The sequence below is a fragment of the Pteropus vampyrus genome, unplaced genomic scaffold, assembly GCF_000151845.1.
Source record: "Pteropus vampyrus isolate Shadow unplaced genomic scaffold, Pvam_2.0 Scaffold77, whole genome shotgun sequence".
In the NCBI taxonomy this organism is placed as follows: Eukaryota; Metazoa; Chordata; class Mammalia; order Chiroptera; family Pteropodidae; genus Pteropus; species Pteropus vampyrus.
This window is the reverse complement of record NW_011888858.1, coordinates 5,959,722-5,972,932: the sequence shown is the minus strand read 5'-3', so window position 1 is coordinate 5,972,932 and position 13,211 is coordinate 5,959,722. Positions and strand designations below refer to the sequence as shown.

At 39.5% G+C, this 13,211-nt stretch overlaps 2 pseudogenes; both read right to left on the bottom strand.

Annotated features, from left to right (window-relative positions):
• Positions 1–200: 200 nt before the first annotated feature.
• On the bottom strand, positions 201–4,786 carry LOC105293814 (annotated as a pseudogene).
• A 1,455-nt stretch (positions 4,787–6,241) lies between these two features.
• Positions 6,242–6,563, bottom strand: LOC105293786 (annotated as a pseudogene).
• Positions 6,564–13,211: the final 6,648 nt, after the last annotated feature.

Below are 13,211 nucleotides of genomic sequence, written 5' to 3'. Positions count from 1 at the left end.
AACTTTTTAGCTAAGGAACTGACCCTCCTTATGTGAGGAAATTGTCCTGCACTCATGAGCTTTTTATGTTGGAGGATCATAGAAACAGAATTACATCCAGGAACTCAATGATACTTGATGATTGGTTAATGGCATTTTTTTTTTTTTGATTCCCAAGTTTTATTCAAGAACTTATACAAAATATTCCAGATAAGTGAGTTTTAATCCTCATCCTCCTCTTCTTCGTCTTGATTAATCTGAAGGTAACATAATTCATAACTCTCTTGGCTGTTCAACCAATCACGTCAATTGTTGTTCAAAATTTTTTACGTGTGTGAGATATTTCAAATACCTTTTGGAAAAAGTCACCTCAGAAGTTACAGTTATCTTGTTCTTGCTCCTTTCAATGGTTACAACTCCTTCACTGAGATTCCCAGTGTTTCCATTAGCTTTGATTCTTTCCTGAATAAGTGAGCAGCATTCATGATTCCATATTCTACAAGGTGGGTGGCATCAAGGATGAATTTAAGAAATTGCTTCTTCTTTTTTTTTATTGCTTCTCTTTGACACAAGCTTTTTCACAGGCACCTTGTGGGCAGCAGAGGCAGAAAAAGGATTAATAACAATTCAATCCTTTAGTTAATGTGTGTGGGTAGTGAGTAAAACACATTCTCTGCAGGCCCCATTGGCTGATGTCATTTGAGTGATGGAAGAGAAGGAGTGTGGTCTGAGGAGCCCAATATACTGAGTTCCATCAGTTCTACCACTAACTGTATGATTGACCCATTGGATTTCTCTAAGCCCCACCTTCTTCATCTGTAAAATAGGCCAATCATCTCCACCTCTTAAGGACTTCGAGATACTCTGTGAGATTATTCATGTATAGCGCTTGCATACAGTAAATGCTCCCAAATGCTTCTGTCCTCTCTCTATTTCTCTGCAGATTTTGATGTGCTTCTAGCAAAATCTAGAGCTGTATTTCTTTAATTTCAGCAATATATAGCTCCACTTGTAGGAACATTTTTGAACATTGAAAAGAATACCTAGGTAATATATTTGAAAATATCTAAATAAATGACACTTTAAAATAAAAGACATCATACACGATAATTTGGTAAGTAAGTTAAGCTAATCATAATTCAACTTTTATGTTCCTGAACAAAATGACTTTAGATCTGAAAAGATACTAAAAATAAATATTGGAAAATTTTCTATTACTTCACCTCATCCTTCTTCCAAGGGTCAAATTCTATTTCACTCTGAAGTTTCAAAATATGTATAATTTTCTCTTCTCTAGTGGTCAAACTACCAATGGGATGTAAGTGCCTTACCAAATGCTAACTTGTAGGACTGTCAGTGCACCATGCCAAGTTTCTAAGAATAAAGAACATGGAGTCTTTCTAGAGCAGTGCTATTTAAATAAATATTCTGGGGAAGCACTTTGAGAACTGACTATACTTCTAGATTTCTTAACAATGATAATTTCTCCCAGTATGAGTAAGATTGAAAATTTATACTTCAGAATAAATGGATAATGTGTTCTGGCAACCTGGAATTCAGGATTTTTATTAATCTTCCCTGCATTTGGCACATCTAAGGGGAGAAATGCAAGCATCATTAAATAGAGAGCTTATGTAGAGAGTGTGAGGTGTAAGAGCCCTCAGTTTTCTATTGCAGCTGAGTAAACCTTGTTCGGTGCTGGCTGGCACACTTTAGACAATAGGATGAAATGAATAACTAAATCATGGCTTGACAAGTTTTACTTACCCAGAGAAGGGCTTCATTCCTGTTGCTGATTTTTTTTTTTTTTTTGCTCTTTCAATCAGCTTACATATAAAGCTGGCATACTATATTTGGGCAACTATGTTGAATTTCTGAAATTTATTTCTCCCTTTGTTTACCCTACTTCAAAAGAAGAAAGACAATATACAAGGAAATGCATATAATTAGCTCAATTATTTATTTAACTGGGCAAGAGTCAACAAGGGAAATTAATTTATAGGAATAATCTAGAATTCTTTATTGCCTTACTTTCTACCTGATTTCTCTACCTAAAGAAAAATTTCCTTTTCTTTTTCTGAACCAAAGACAGTTATGATTATTAAATGAGATAGCGTATGTTCCCTACTGGCAAAGAGCACGTTTTCAAAAACTGTTACTTCTTTTCTCAGTCCCTTCTAACAACAGGTCAACATGCCTGATGACTTAGCAGGATAGGTGTTTCTCAAATTTCAGAGCATATCCGAATCATCCAAAATATCACCCCCTGGTGCCTGCTTCAGAACCACAGGATCAGAATTTCCAGGACTATGTCTAACAAGCTTTGATAGACACTCAGTATCAGATCAGCTGATTATAAGCTTAGTTTAAGCCAGAGCCTACAACAATTTCTGGGTTTGTTTCTTTGGCTCTCGAAAATTAAATGAATTAGTAGTTATAAAGAGAAATTTGGGGCTAGAGAAGAACTTAGTATTTATTCCAGCCCCATCTTTTGCAGTTGAAGCTGAATCCAAGAGAGGCCTCATGACTTGCCAGGGACACCCACTCAGCTGCTATTCATGGCATGCTTGTCCCTTGGCCCTGTCCCACACCTGGGCTGGTTTTGAGCATTAAGTTCTACTTGGCTTCATGTAGTAGAAACATTTACCTTGGGATCAAATTTATGTACTTTTGCTGCTTATATATAGATGGCTCTATGCTGAATATGTCACACTGATTCTGTACTTGGAGGCTGTACTTTGTACAAAAATAGCTCCCCAATTCTAATGACTGGCTATTTCTCACTTTTATTACCTGATATAATTACTTCTTTCCCAGTCTTCTGTGTGGTTGTGTGATTCATGACTGTTATTAGCAGGAGGCCTGTGTGCACTTTAAAAGGAGTATGATGAGCAAAGATCATTGAACAAATACTGCCCAATTCCATTTGATTATTTTAATGTCTCAGGAGCTTGAGAGATTTAGGTAGATATCTTTTGGAAGGATTGTTCCTTTTATAGCTTCAAGTTAAATTGGCTTTTGGGAGTATAAAGTTGTCCCATTTTTCAAGTATAGAAAATTTTAAATGCGTTTCCACCTATTTTAGAAATGTACTATAGGAGCATGAAAGGCCACTACATATGATTTAAACTGATGTTTTTGAAGATGAATTCCTAAAATTGAAGGAGTATCTCAAGATTGGGTATAAGTAATGTGCTCTGTCCTACCTGAAACTTGAGTTATTATTATTGGAAATTAGTCTCTCTCAGGCTGTCCCTTAGTGTTTTCTGAGCCATGCCCAGGATGTAGTTCACATGTCTTCTCACTTGTTACTCCCACCTGTTCGTCCAGCTGTGGCCTTGTCTGTGGCTGACTCTCAAGGGATTCCTCTCTTTTGCCTGAGGTGGTCCTCTACTACTAACTGATGCTATTACATTGCTTATACTTCTATCTTTTCATTCCCTGTTCTAAGAATAGTTTCCTGAAGATTTGATAATGATGAAAAGAATGTACAATGCAGCAGAGAAAGACTAAGCCAGTACTCAGGTTCTCTAATAGCACTTAGGTTCCCTGCTTAACCCCAGGTCTTCCTTCACTAGGCTGGGGCAGCTCACTCCCTAGTGGATGCTTCTAAATGCTTCAAAGTTTGTGCCAGCTGTGTCCCATCCCTAGAGAGAAAAGGGAATTTCTTCTTCATCTCTGTCTTTGGCCTACTTGCCTTAGATCATTAATCTATTGCCTGAATGATTGAGAGGTGTAAATGAAAAACTACATAGGAGAGAATGGTCTGGTCCTATGGCTTCAACAAGATAAGCATACTGTAGCCTGATGTTAGTACATTTCCCGAAAGCTGGGTTATTCAGTCTCAAATAAGACCATGTATGAAATATTAAGAATGTAGTTCAGGTTGAATTGTTCCAAACTGAATCCAGGTAATTCTATCTCTTTTCCTCAAGGGTTCATAAATGGGTAGGGGTAAGGGGATTATCTTCCTCGAAGCCATTTTGTTGCACAGAGAAAGATTCCTCGATGTAATACTTTTCCAAGTACGGATATAAAAGTGCCTTCACTGTGAAAGCCAAACTCCGGGGATCCCTCCAGGTGTGGCTGATATTTGAGTGTCTTCTCTGCCCTCAGCCCTCTGTGTACACTCCTCCCAAAGCAGCAGGATTGGCTGGACAAGGAAGCCCAGTATGGAAGTCCCTAGGGGTCAGTCTCCTGGATGCAGGGCATGGCAGAAAGGGGCAGAGAATGGATTTGAGGAGCAAACGGAGAATAATCAGCACGGGTGCCTGAGGTAAGAGCATTCAGGGAGATCCGATCCCCTGCTGGGAACTCTAGAACATCGTAACTCAACCAAGTCCTTAGATTTTCCCAGAGGTTGGCTTTACCACTGTAACCTGGCTGTATCTTTGTGTATCTCTGTGTATGTCTGTGGGTGTGTCTGTGTGTTTCTCTCTATGTGTCTGTGTGTAGATATACCTGTGTGTATGTATGTCTGTATTTATGTGTGTGTGTATGTATGAGTGCCTGTCTATATGTGTCTGAGTATGCGTGTGCATATATGTCTCTGTGTGTATGGGGTGTGTGTGTGTGTGTGTGTGTGTGTGTGTTTCTCTGAAAGCAGGGGCTTGGGCTAGAACAAAGAAGAGAGGAATACCTAGGGTGGAGGACTCAGAACTTACACACTGTGATGGTTCTGAGTCTGTGAGGCAGTGAACACCCAACCCTGGTCTGCTCAGGCATTTGGGGGCCTTACTGGCACCTGGGAAAGGGGTCTTAGGAGTCTGAATGGCTGATTTTGATTATGCAAGGCCAGTTTTGGCATGGTGCTAAAGGATCATCCTTCTTAGAAAAATCATCCAGCCAGGACTGTTCCTAATATTTGAGGGGCCCAGGGCTATAGTATAAACGAAAGCCTGCATACCACATGTCTAAATCTTCAGAAGTTATAAATCAAGCTACATCACAGCCTAGTCCTAGTGCCCAACATGGCCACAGTGCTTCCTGGGGATTGTCCTTGCAACCTGAAGGCTAAAGGAGTCACACCCTGGCCCTGCCTGCAAGGGGTAGCCCAACTCTGCTGGGGAAGGCAGCCAGGCCAGGGCAGACCCAGGTTCGGGCTCAGACTCCTGTGAGTGGATTCACTGCCAAAACTCAGAATTCCCAACTGGAGGACTTTTGGGGGGAACTTTCCTTCCTGAAGCCTTAGTGATATCCCATGGCACCGGAGTTCTCCAGCACACCTAAGGAATTGTTTTTTATGGAAGGGTTTTTGAACCCCAGAAGCAGAGGACAGAATGAATCATATTCCCCAGTTTGTAGCACATAATTATCTCTGCTTCGTGCAAGGCGCCTCTCTAAATCATTCGTTCATTTATCCACAGCCAATTTATCATTGGGCACTGTATGCATGGTGCCTTAGGGCTCACAATACTTTGTGAGGCTCATGAAAATTGTTTAATTTCTTTTAAATCAGAAGTAAAAATGTGATTTCAGGTTAAAAAAGATGTTTTTATACACAGTATTAATATATTCATCTTTATACCAACACAGTTGTAAAATATGATTTTAAATATATTTTCATGGACAAAAGGATTCACAAATGCAAAAAAACCTAGGGCCTGTGGATATCAGAATGTGGCCTTGCATTTACTCATCTCTTTATCTTATATCCTAGGCCTATTTTCCCCAACAAGCAACCCTTTTAATGGGTATATTTATTTCTATTTAAATGTTTTTTTGAAAAATGTATATTGTTGCTTTGTGTGATATACTTTCTGCTTAAGTGAAATTGCATGGTCCTGCTTTTTTCACAAGCACCATGTTTTTAAGATCAACCCATCTGTGAGTATGTTCAGCTCATTGCTTCTACCTGCTGACAAATACTCCTCGGTGCACCTGCGCCAGTTCACTCATTCACTCTCCCAGTGAGCGCACCCAGATTCTAGCTCCCCGCTGCCGCGGTGCTGCAGTGACTCGCCATGGAGCCCTGGACAGACGTTTCCCTCTCGGACCTGCGGACCTGCGTGGGAATGCCAGGGTACATGCCAGAGGGCGCTTACATACTTATTTTGGCTAAGTAATACCAAAAGCTCTCTGGAAGAAATGTTGTTTTCATATTTTTCTTTTTTTGTGCTAGCCATGTCAGCGTTTTGCTATCAATTATGTTAGCTTCATACAATAAATTGGGTAGTTATTTTAAAATTTCCTCATAAAGGGAATTTTATTAATGACACTAGTTTATTTCTCTCACAAAAAGACCAACTCCGACCACATGAAGTGAACATATCCTCGAGATTGTATTGTCTTCATAATAAAACAAAATATGAAGCTTAGAACTGGATCACTTGGCCCTTTCTCTTCTTATCTCCTCCCAGTTCGGAATGCTTGCATTTCTTAATAGCCATTCAACGCATTCAAGCCTCAGGACAGTCTTCTTTGTAGTTTTAGCCTTTTTACTGAAAATCAGCTTAGTCCGCCCACCGTAACCACTCTGCTCCCTGTCATACAGAGCCCTTGCCATTCCTGTACTGTGTCGCTTGGTGGGGTTGGTGTTTGACACACTTAGAGAAAGTCCAGCAGATTTTAGGAACATTCACCATGTTTGCGAGAGCATTATCAGCACAGAAAGCTGGGTACATTTTTGTTGTTGTTGTTGTTTTTAGATTTAATTGTATTAACATTGGTTAATACAATTATATAATTTTCAGGTGTACATTATAATTTGACATCTATATATTCTATTGTATGTTTACCACCCAAAGTCCAGTTTCTTTCAGCTACCATATATTTGATCCCATTTACCCACTTCACCCTCCCCCATCCCCATATATTTGACCCCCTTTACTCTGTCTACCTTCCCCCGCTCATCCACCCGCTACCCTCTGGTAACCACTAGTCCATTGTCCATGTCCATGAGTCTCTGTTTGTTTGTCCTGTTCGTTTGTTGCTTTTAGGTTTATATCCCACATATAAGTGATATGTGATTTTCAACTTTTTCTATCTAGCTTATTTCACTTAGCATGATTATCTCAAGGTCCATCTATATTGTTGCAAATGGCAGTATTTCAGCTCTTCTTATGACTGAGTAATATTCCATTGTATATATGTACCACAGCTTCTTTAGCCAGTCATCTATCATAGGACACTTCGGTTGCTCCATGTCCTGGACACCGTGAATAATGCTGCTATGAATATCGGTGTGCAAATATCTTTTCGGATATGGGTTTTCAAGTCCTTGGGGATAAATAGCCACAAGAGGGATTGCTGGATCATGTGGTAGGTCAATTCTTAGTTTTTTGAGGAATCTCCATACTCTTTTCCATAGTGGCTGTACCAATTTGCAGTCTCACCAGCAATGTATGAGAGTTCCTTTTTCTCCTCATTCTCTCTAACATTTGTAATTACTTGTCCTTTTGATTATAGCTATTCTACCAGGTGTGAAATAATATCTCATTGTGGCTTTGATTTGCATTTCCCTGATAGCTAGTGATGTTGAGCATCTTTTCATATATTTTTTGGCCATTTGTATGTCCTCTAGGGAGAAGTGTCTGTTCGGGTCCTCTTCCCATTTTTTGATTGGATTGTTGTTGTTGTTGTTGTTGTTGTTGTTGTTATTAAGTCATGAGTTCTTTGTATATTTTGGATATTAGAGCCTTATTGGAGGCATTGCTTGCAAATATATTTTTCAATTCGGATGGTTGTCTCTTTACCTTGTTGATAGTTTCTTTTGCTGAGCAGAAGCTTTTTAGTTTGATGTAGTCTCATTCATTTATTTTTGCTTTTACTTCCCTTGCCTGTGAGGTCAAATTCATAAAATCCTCTTTAAGTGCAAGGTCCTTGAATTTAGTTCCTATCTTTTCTTCTGTGCATTTTATTGCTTCAGGTTTTATATTCAGGTCCTTAATCCATTTTGAGTTAATTTTGGTGTGTGGTGATAGACAACAGTCTAGTGTTATTCTTTTGCAGGTGGCTTTCCAGTTTTCCCAGCACCATTTATTGAAGAGGCTTTCCTTTCTCCACTGTATGTTTTTGGCTTTTTTGTCAAAAATTATTTGCCCATGTAAATAAGGGTTTACTTCTGGACTCTCGATTCTGTTCCACTGGTCTGTGTGTCTGTTTTTCTGCCAATTCCATGCCATTTTGATTACTGTTGCTTTGTAGTGTAATTTGAAGTCAGGCAGAGTGATGCCTCCAGCCTCGTTCTTTTTTCCCAGGATGGCTTTGGCAATTCGGAGTCTTTTGTGCTTCCATACAAATCTGATGACTTTTTGTTCCATTTCTTTAAAAAGTGCTGATGGGATTTTGATAGGGGTTGCATTAAATCTGTATAATGCTTTAGTAAAATATGGTCATTCTAACTATGTTGATTCTTCCAATCCAAGAACATGAAATATCTTTTCATTTCGTTGTATCTTCTTTAATTTATTTTAATAGGGTCTTATAGTTTTCATTATATAGGTCCTTCACATGTTTCATTAGATTTATTCCTCGGTATTTTATTCTTTTTGTTGCAATTGCAAAATAAATTATTTTTTCCACTTTTTTTTTCTGACACTTCTTATTAGAGTATAGGAACGTTATGGATTCTTGAATGTTGATTTTGTATCCAGAAACTTTACTGTATTTGTTTATTATTTCTAGTAGTGTTCTTGTAGAGTCTTCAGGGTTTTCTATGTAGAAAATCATGTCCTCTGCAAATAGTGACAGTTTGACTTCTTCATTTCTTATTTGCATGCCTTTTATATCTTTCTTTTGCCTGACTGTACTTACTAGGACCTCCAATGTTATATTGAATAACAGCGGCGATAGTGGACAGCCTTGCATTGTTCCTGATACTAGAAGGAAGGTTTTTAGTTTCTCACCATTAAGTATAATGTTGGTTGAGGGTTTGTCATAGATGGCATTTATTATGTTAAGGTACTTTCCTTCTATACTGATTTTGTTAAGTGTTTTGATCATAAATGGATGCTGTATCTTGTTGAAAGCTTTTTCTGCATCTATTGATATGACATAATTATTATTTTTTAATTTGTTTATGTGGTGTATCATATTAATCAATTTGTGTATGCTGAACCATCCCTGTGCCTCTGGGATGAAGCCCACTGGATCTTTGGAGCCACAGAATTGCTATATCATTTCACAGGTATAATCTTAGGGTTGGAACTCAGAGAAAAAGAGACTACATGGAGGGTATTATGTAAAGACCTTCTTCTCAACATCTCTTCCTAAGTCATATTGACAAGAAAGACTCCCCATTCTGTTACTCACCTACACTTCTCCCAACCAATTGTAAGTCAGAGGCTTCATGCCTAGTTGACAGCACAATGAATTATCTCACCCTTCAAGTATGACCTCACCCTTCAGGTATAACCTCAGTCCTTGTACACATGACTGTGGCTTTACCCTTATTAACCAACAACATAAACATACATTATGCAAAACAATCACCACAGCATTTACATAACACCAATGCTCCATATATGGCCCAGGTAAGTCACTCACGTACAAATAGCATCCAACACTGACAGCTCCAGCAGCAAAGGAAGATTAGCCAAAATATTGTCATGGATATGAAGTCATCCATTCAATAAGTTCTGGTGCCAGGTCCTATGCTAGGTGACAGAGACATCATACTGAGCAAGATAGATATGGACTATAAAAATGAATTAAAACTATGAAAAAGTATGTAACACCAAATTTAATAACCTAGAAGAAATGGACCAGTACTTAGAAAAATACAACCTTCTTAGACTGAATCAAGAAGAACCGGAAAATCTAAATAGACCAACCAGCAATATGGAAATTGAAACAATCATCAAAAACCTACCAAAAAGTAAAAGTCCAGGACCCAATAGCTTCACCAGTGAATTCTACCAAACATTCAAAGAAGATTTAATATCTATTCTCCTCAAACTCTTCCAAAAAATCAAAGAGGAGGCAATACTTTCTATCTCATTTTATGAGGCCAATATTACTCTGATACCAAAACCTGGTAAAGATAACACAATAAAAGAAAACTACAGACCAATATCTCTCATGAACACAGACGCAAAAATCCTAAATAAGATACTAGCAAACTGAATACAGCAACATATTAAAAAATACAGCTGGGACTTCTTCTTTCTCTTGGCTCTCAGCAGTTGACCAGGGATTCCATACTTTGTCACCATCGACATCTTGGACTGGATAGTTCTTTGTTGCAGGGGCTGTGCTGGGCTTGGTGAGAGGGTTAGCACCATCGTACTGTAAGTACTGTAGCAGGTAGAATGGAATGCTCTACTTACTAGATGCCAATAGCATCTCCTCAGTTGTGATGACAAAAAATGTTTCCAGACATTGCTAAACGTCCCCTGGGGAATCCTGTTTAAGAACCTCTGAACTGGAATTTTATGTTTTCTGTATTTACTCCCTTTGGCATTTTGTGAAGTCTTCTTGAAAATTCTATCCTGTCTCTATTGTGCTAAGGGGCAAGAAAACGTTTCTTGAATATGCACAAACTGAGTCCTTAAAGGAGGAGCAAGCAGACTTTGGAAGCTACTGCGGTTGATGGTGGCAGAAGGAATAAAAGCAAAAGAATCCTGAGGGAAAACAAATTCAGCAGCTTTCCACCTGGAGATTCTCCAAGAATTCGAACTTCAAAGAGTTTGACACTTTAAGGAGGGATGGTGGTTTTGCTTATGTTGTTCTCCACCCCCCACCCCCCGCCCCTCCCGCTCCCCTCCCCCACCGATGTGAACTTATGGATTTTTTTCCCCACTATGAGGCAGGTAGACATTTAAGAAGTTCTGAATAAATGTCATGCCACTTTATTGAGGCCTAATTAGAATTGAGTTTTATAGTTCTTAACTGGGAAAGGGAAAATACAAAGAGTAAAAATCTAACATGACTGAAACCCCAAGAAATAAAGATGCAGAGCGCTTAATGGCTTTTCCAGCTATATTAGAAATTAAGAGAGAATGACGGTGCTGTTCCTGGTGGCCAAGCATCTGGAAATGTTTTTCCCTTGTTTTCTGGGTACCATGGTTGACTCACAAGGGACTCTCCCTCTTGGCATCTTTTACACGAAGTACTAGTTGCAACTTGTTGGCACAGATAAGATTTATGGATCTTTCAATTCCCCATGCTTTCTTTTCCTTGTCTTTTATAACATTCCACCCAGGCCCTGAAATGTGAGCCCATGGAACAGCACAACGAGGTGGCTTGCAAAGCAGGCGCAAAGTTTTGAAAACCCTCTCAGTATAGGTTTCTTTGGACAAGTGACAACTCAATAAATTTATGTCCTAGAGCTAATTTGCATTTCTTAAAAATTCGGGATACTGTGGAATAGGTAGGGATATTGCCAGGGGACAGTTTGCATATTGAGCTGAGTTCAAGAACATTATTATATGATGCAAGGGATTGGGCAAGACATTGGATAGGGAGGGGAAGCTGGTCAGGCAAGACTGCTTTTGGGAGCATACTCATTTTGTAAGGCAAGATTTTCTGCTGTAAGGGATGTGGGACAGTGGGCAGTGACAATTTTTGATCAAGAAAGTAACATCAGATTTATTAAATTAGCAAATGAATGTAGCATGGATGCAGCAGAATTTCCAAAATATGGTAAGTGCACTGCTGGTGGTACATAGGATGATTGTAGGTGGGCTGTGTAGAGCTGACACTCAACTAGTAAGGGCTGACAAAGTCTACTGCTCATGTGGTCTTTCTGCCATTCTGGATTGTTACATATTTCATCTATAACCCCTAGGTGCATGGACACATTTAAAAATGTTGGTAGTTATATTCGACTGTGAATTCAGAAACTACTGTATAATATTAAAAATTCTCTTAAAATGCATGTATTTAAGAAAAAAATGAGTTAATTTAAAAAATTAAGTAATAGAATAGATAGACAAGCAAAATCCTGAAGGTGGCATGTGAGTGACTAAAGTTTGGAAAGCACGCACAGAGGAACAAGAGGTTAGAGAAAGATAACTGGTCAATAGCCATTTGATCCACTGTCTGTGCAGTCAGCTAGATCATGACCAGTCTTTGACCGGTGGAATAACAGGTTTGTAGTATTGAGCCAACTCAATATTTACATTTTTAGCCTTTTACCTTTATTGTGCATGAAAATTTCTATTCCAGTTAAAAGGACTTTAAGCACTGGGGAGCAAAGTGGAGAAAATTCATGGGGCCAGAGGAATCCCAAAATATCAGTCTAGGCTTTTGCTATGGGAGGGCAAATGTTAAGCTTCTTTTAGAATGAAGTTGTGGATAAGAAAAGTAGGTAGAAGGAATATCCTTTAGTCTCTTCTTTCTGGGAATAACTGTTCAGCCAGGGAATCATCCTAGCCCAGACATAAACACACGTGAATAACCCCCCCAAGCACACGTGAATAACCATAACTGGGACGGTCTCTGGGGTGGAGAAGTCAGGGACTAAGGGACAGGCATGAGGAAGAGAATTACTTTTCATTGCATATCCTTTTGTATCTTTTAAATTATTTATGGTACTTAAGTATTTTCTGTTTGAAATACAAATTTTAAAAATTAAAATAAAGTAGCACAGGCTCATATCTAAAAGTTTGCTAAGTCTTGAATTCTATATCTGTAAATATTTCGAGTATTTCTTTCTAGTCTTTTCTCTACTTACCCATGAATGCACCCTAAAATCTCTCAAAGGCTCACAAAACCCTAAAAAGCAGCATCTGTCCTCGGTGTGCCCCATGCTTCTTGCTGAGTGGCCCCAAGCCCAGCACTAGCAGCAGGTGGCCTTGGTTCACAGCTTGGCCTCTTGAGGCACTTCCAAGCCCACTGCGTGGCGGCCATCTATGGATGGCCTGATGACTCTTGTCAGGTGTCCCCGGGAAGTACATAGACTGTGGCTGAACCTGGCCTGTGGCTGGGCCCCTCCTAGGAGGCCCTTGGGCGGGCGCACCTGGTGACTGGCTTCAGCTAGAGCCAGAGCACCACCCAGGGCTGCATCTGAGAACACATACAAAAAGCAGACTGGGCAGGCACCAGAGCTCTGCTAAGTGAATCCTGCTCTGTAGCATCAGGCCCTCACTGACTAATCCTCACAACCAATTAACCTAATAGTCAGTTCCTTCTACTGATGTGCAAACAGCAACCAAGGCACAACTACAACAGGAGAGCATACAGAACCCAAACAAGGGACACACCTTTGGCACCCAGCTCAGGTGACCAAGGAAGACTGCAACTCTGGGCCCCACAGGATGCCTACAACATAGAGCCACTCTGCAAAGTCT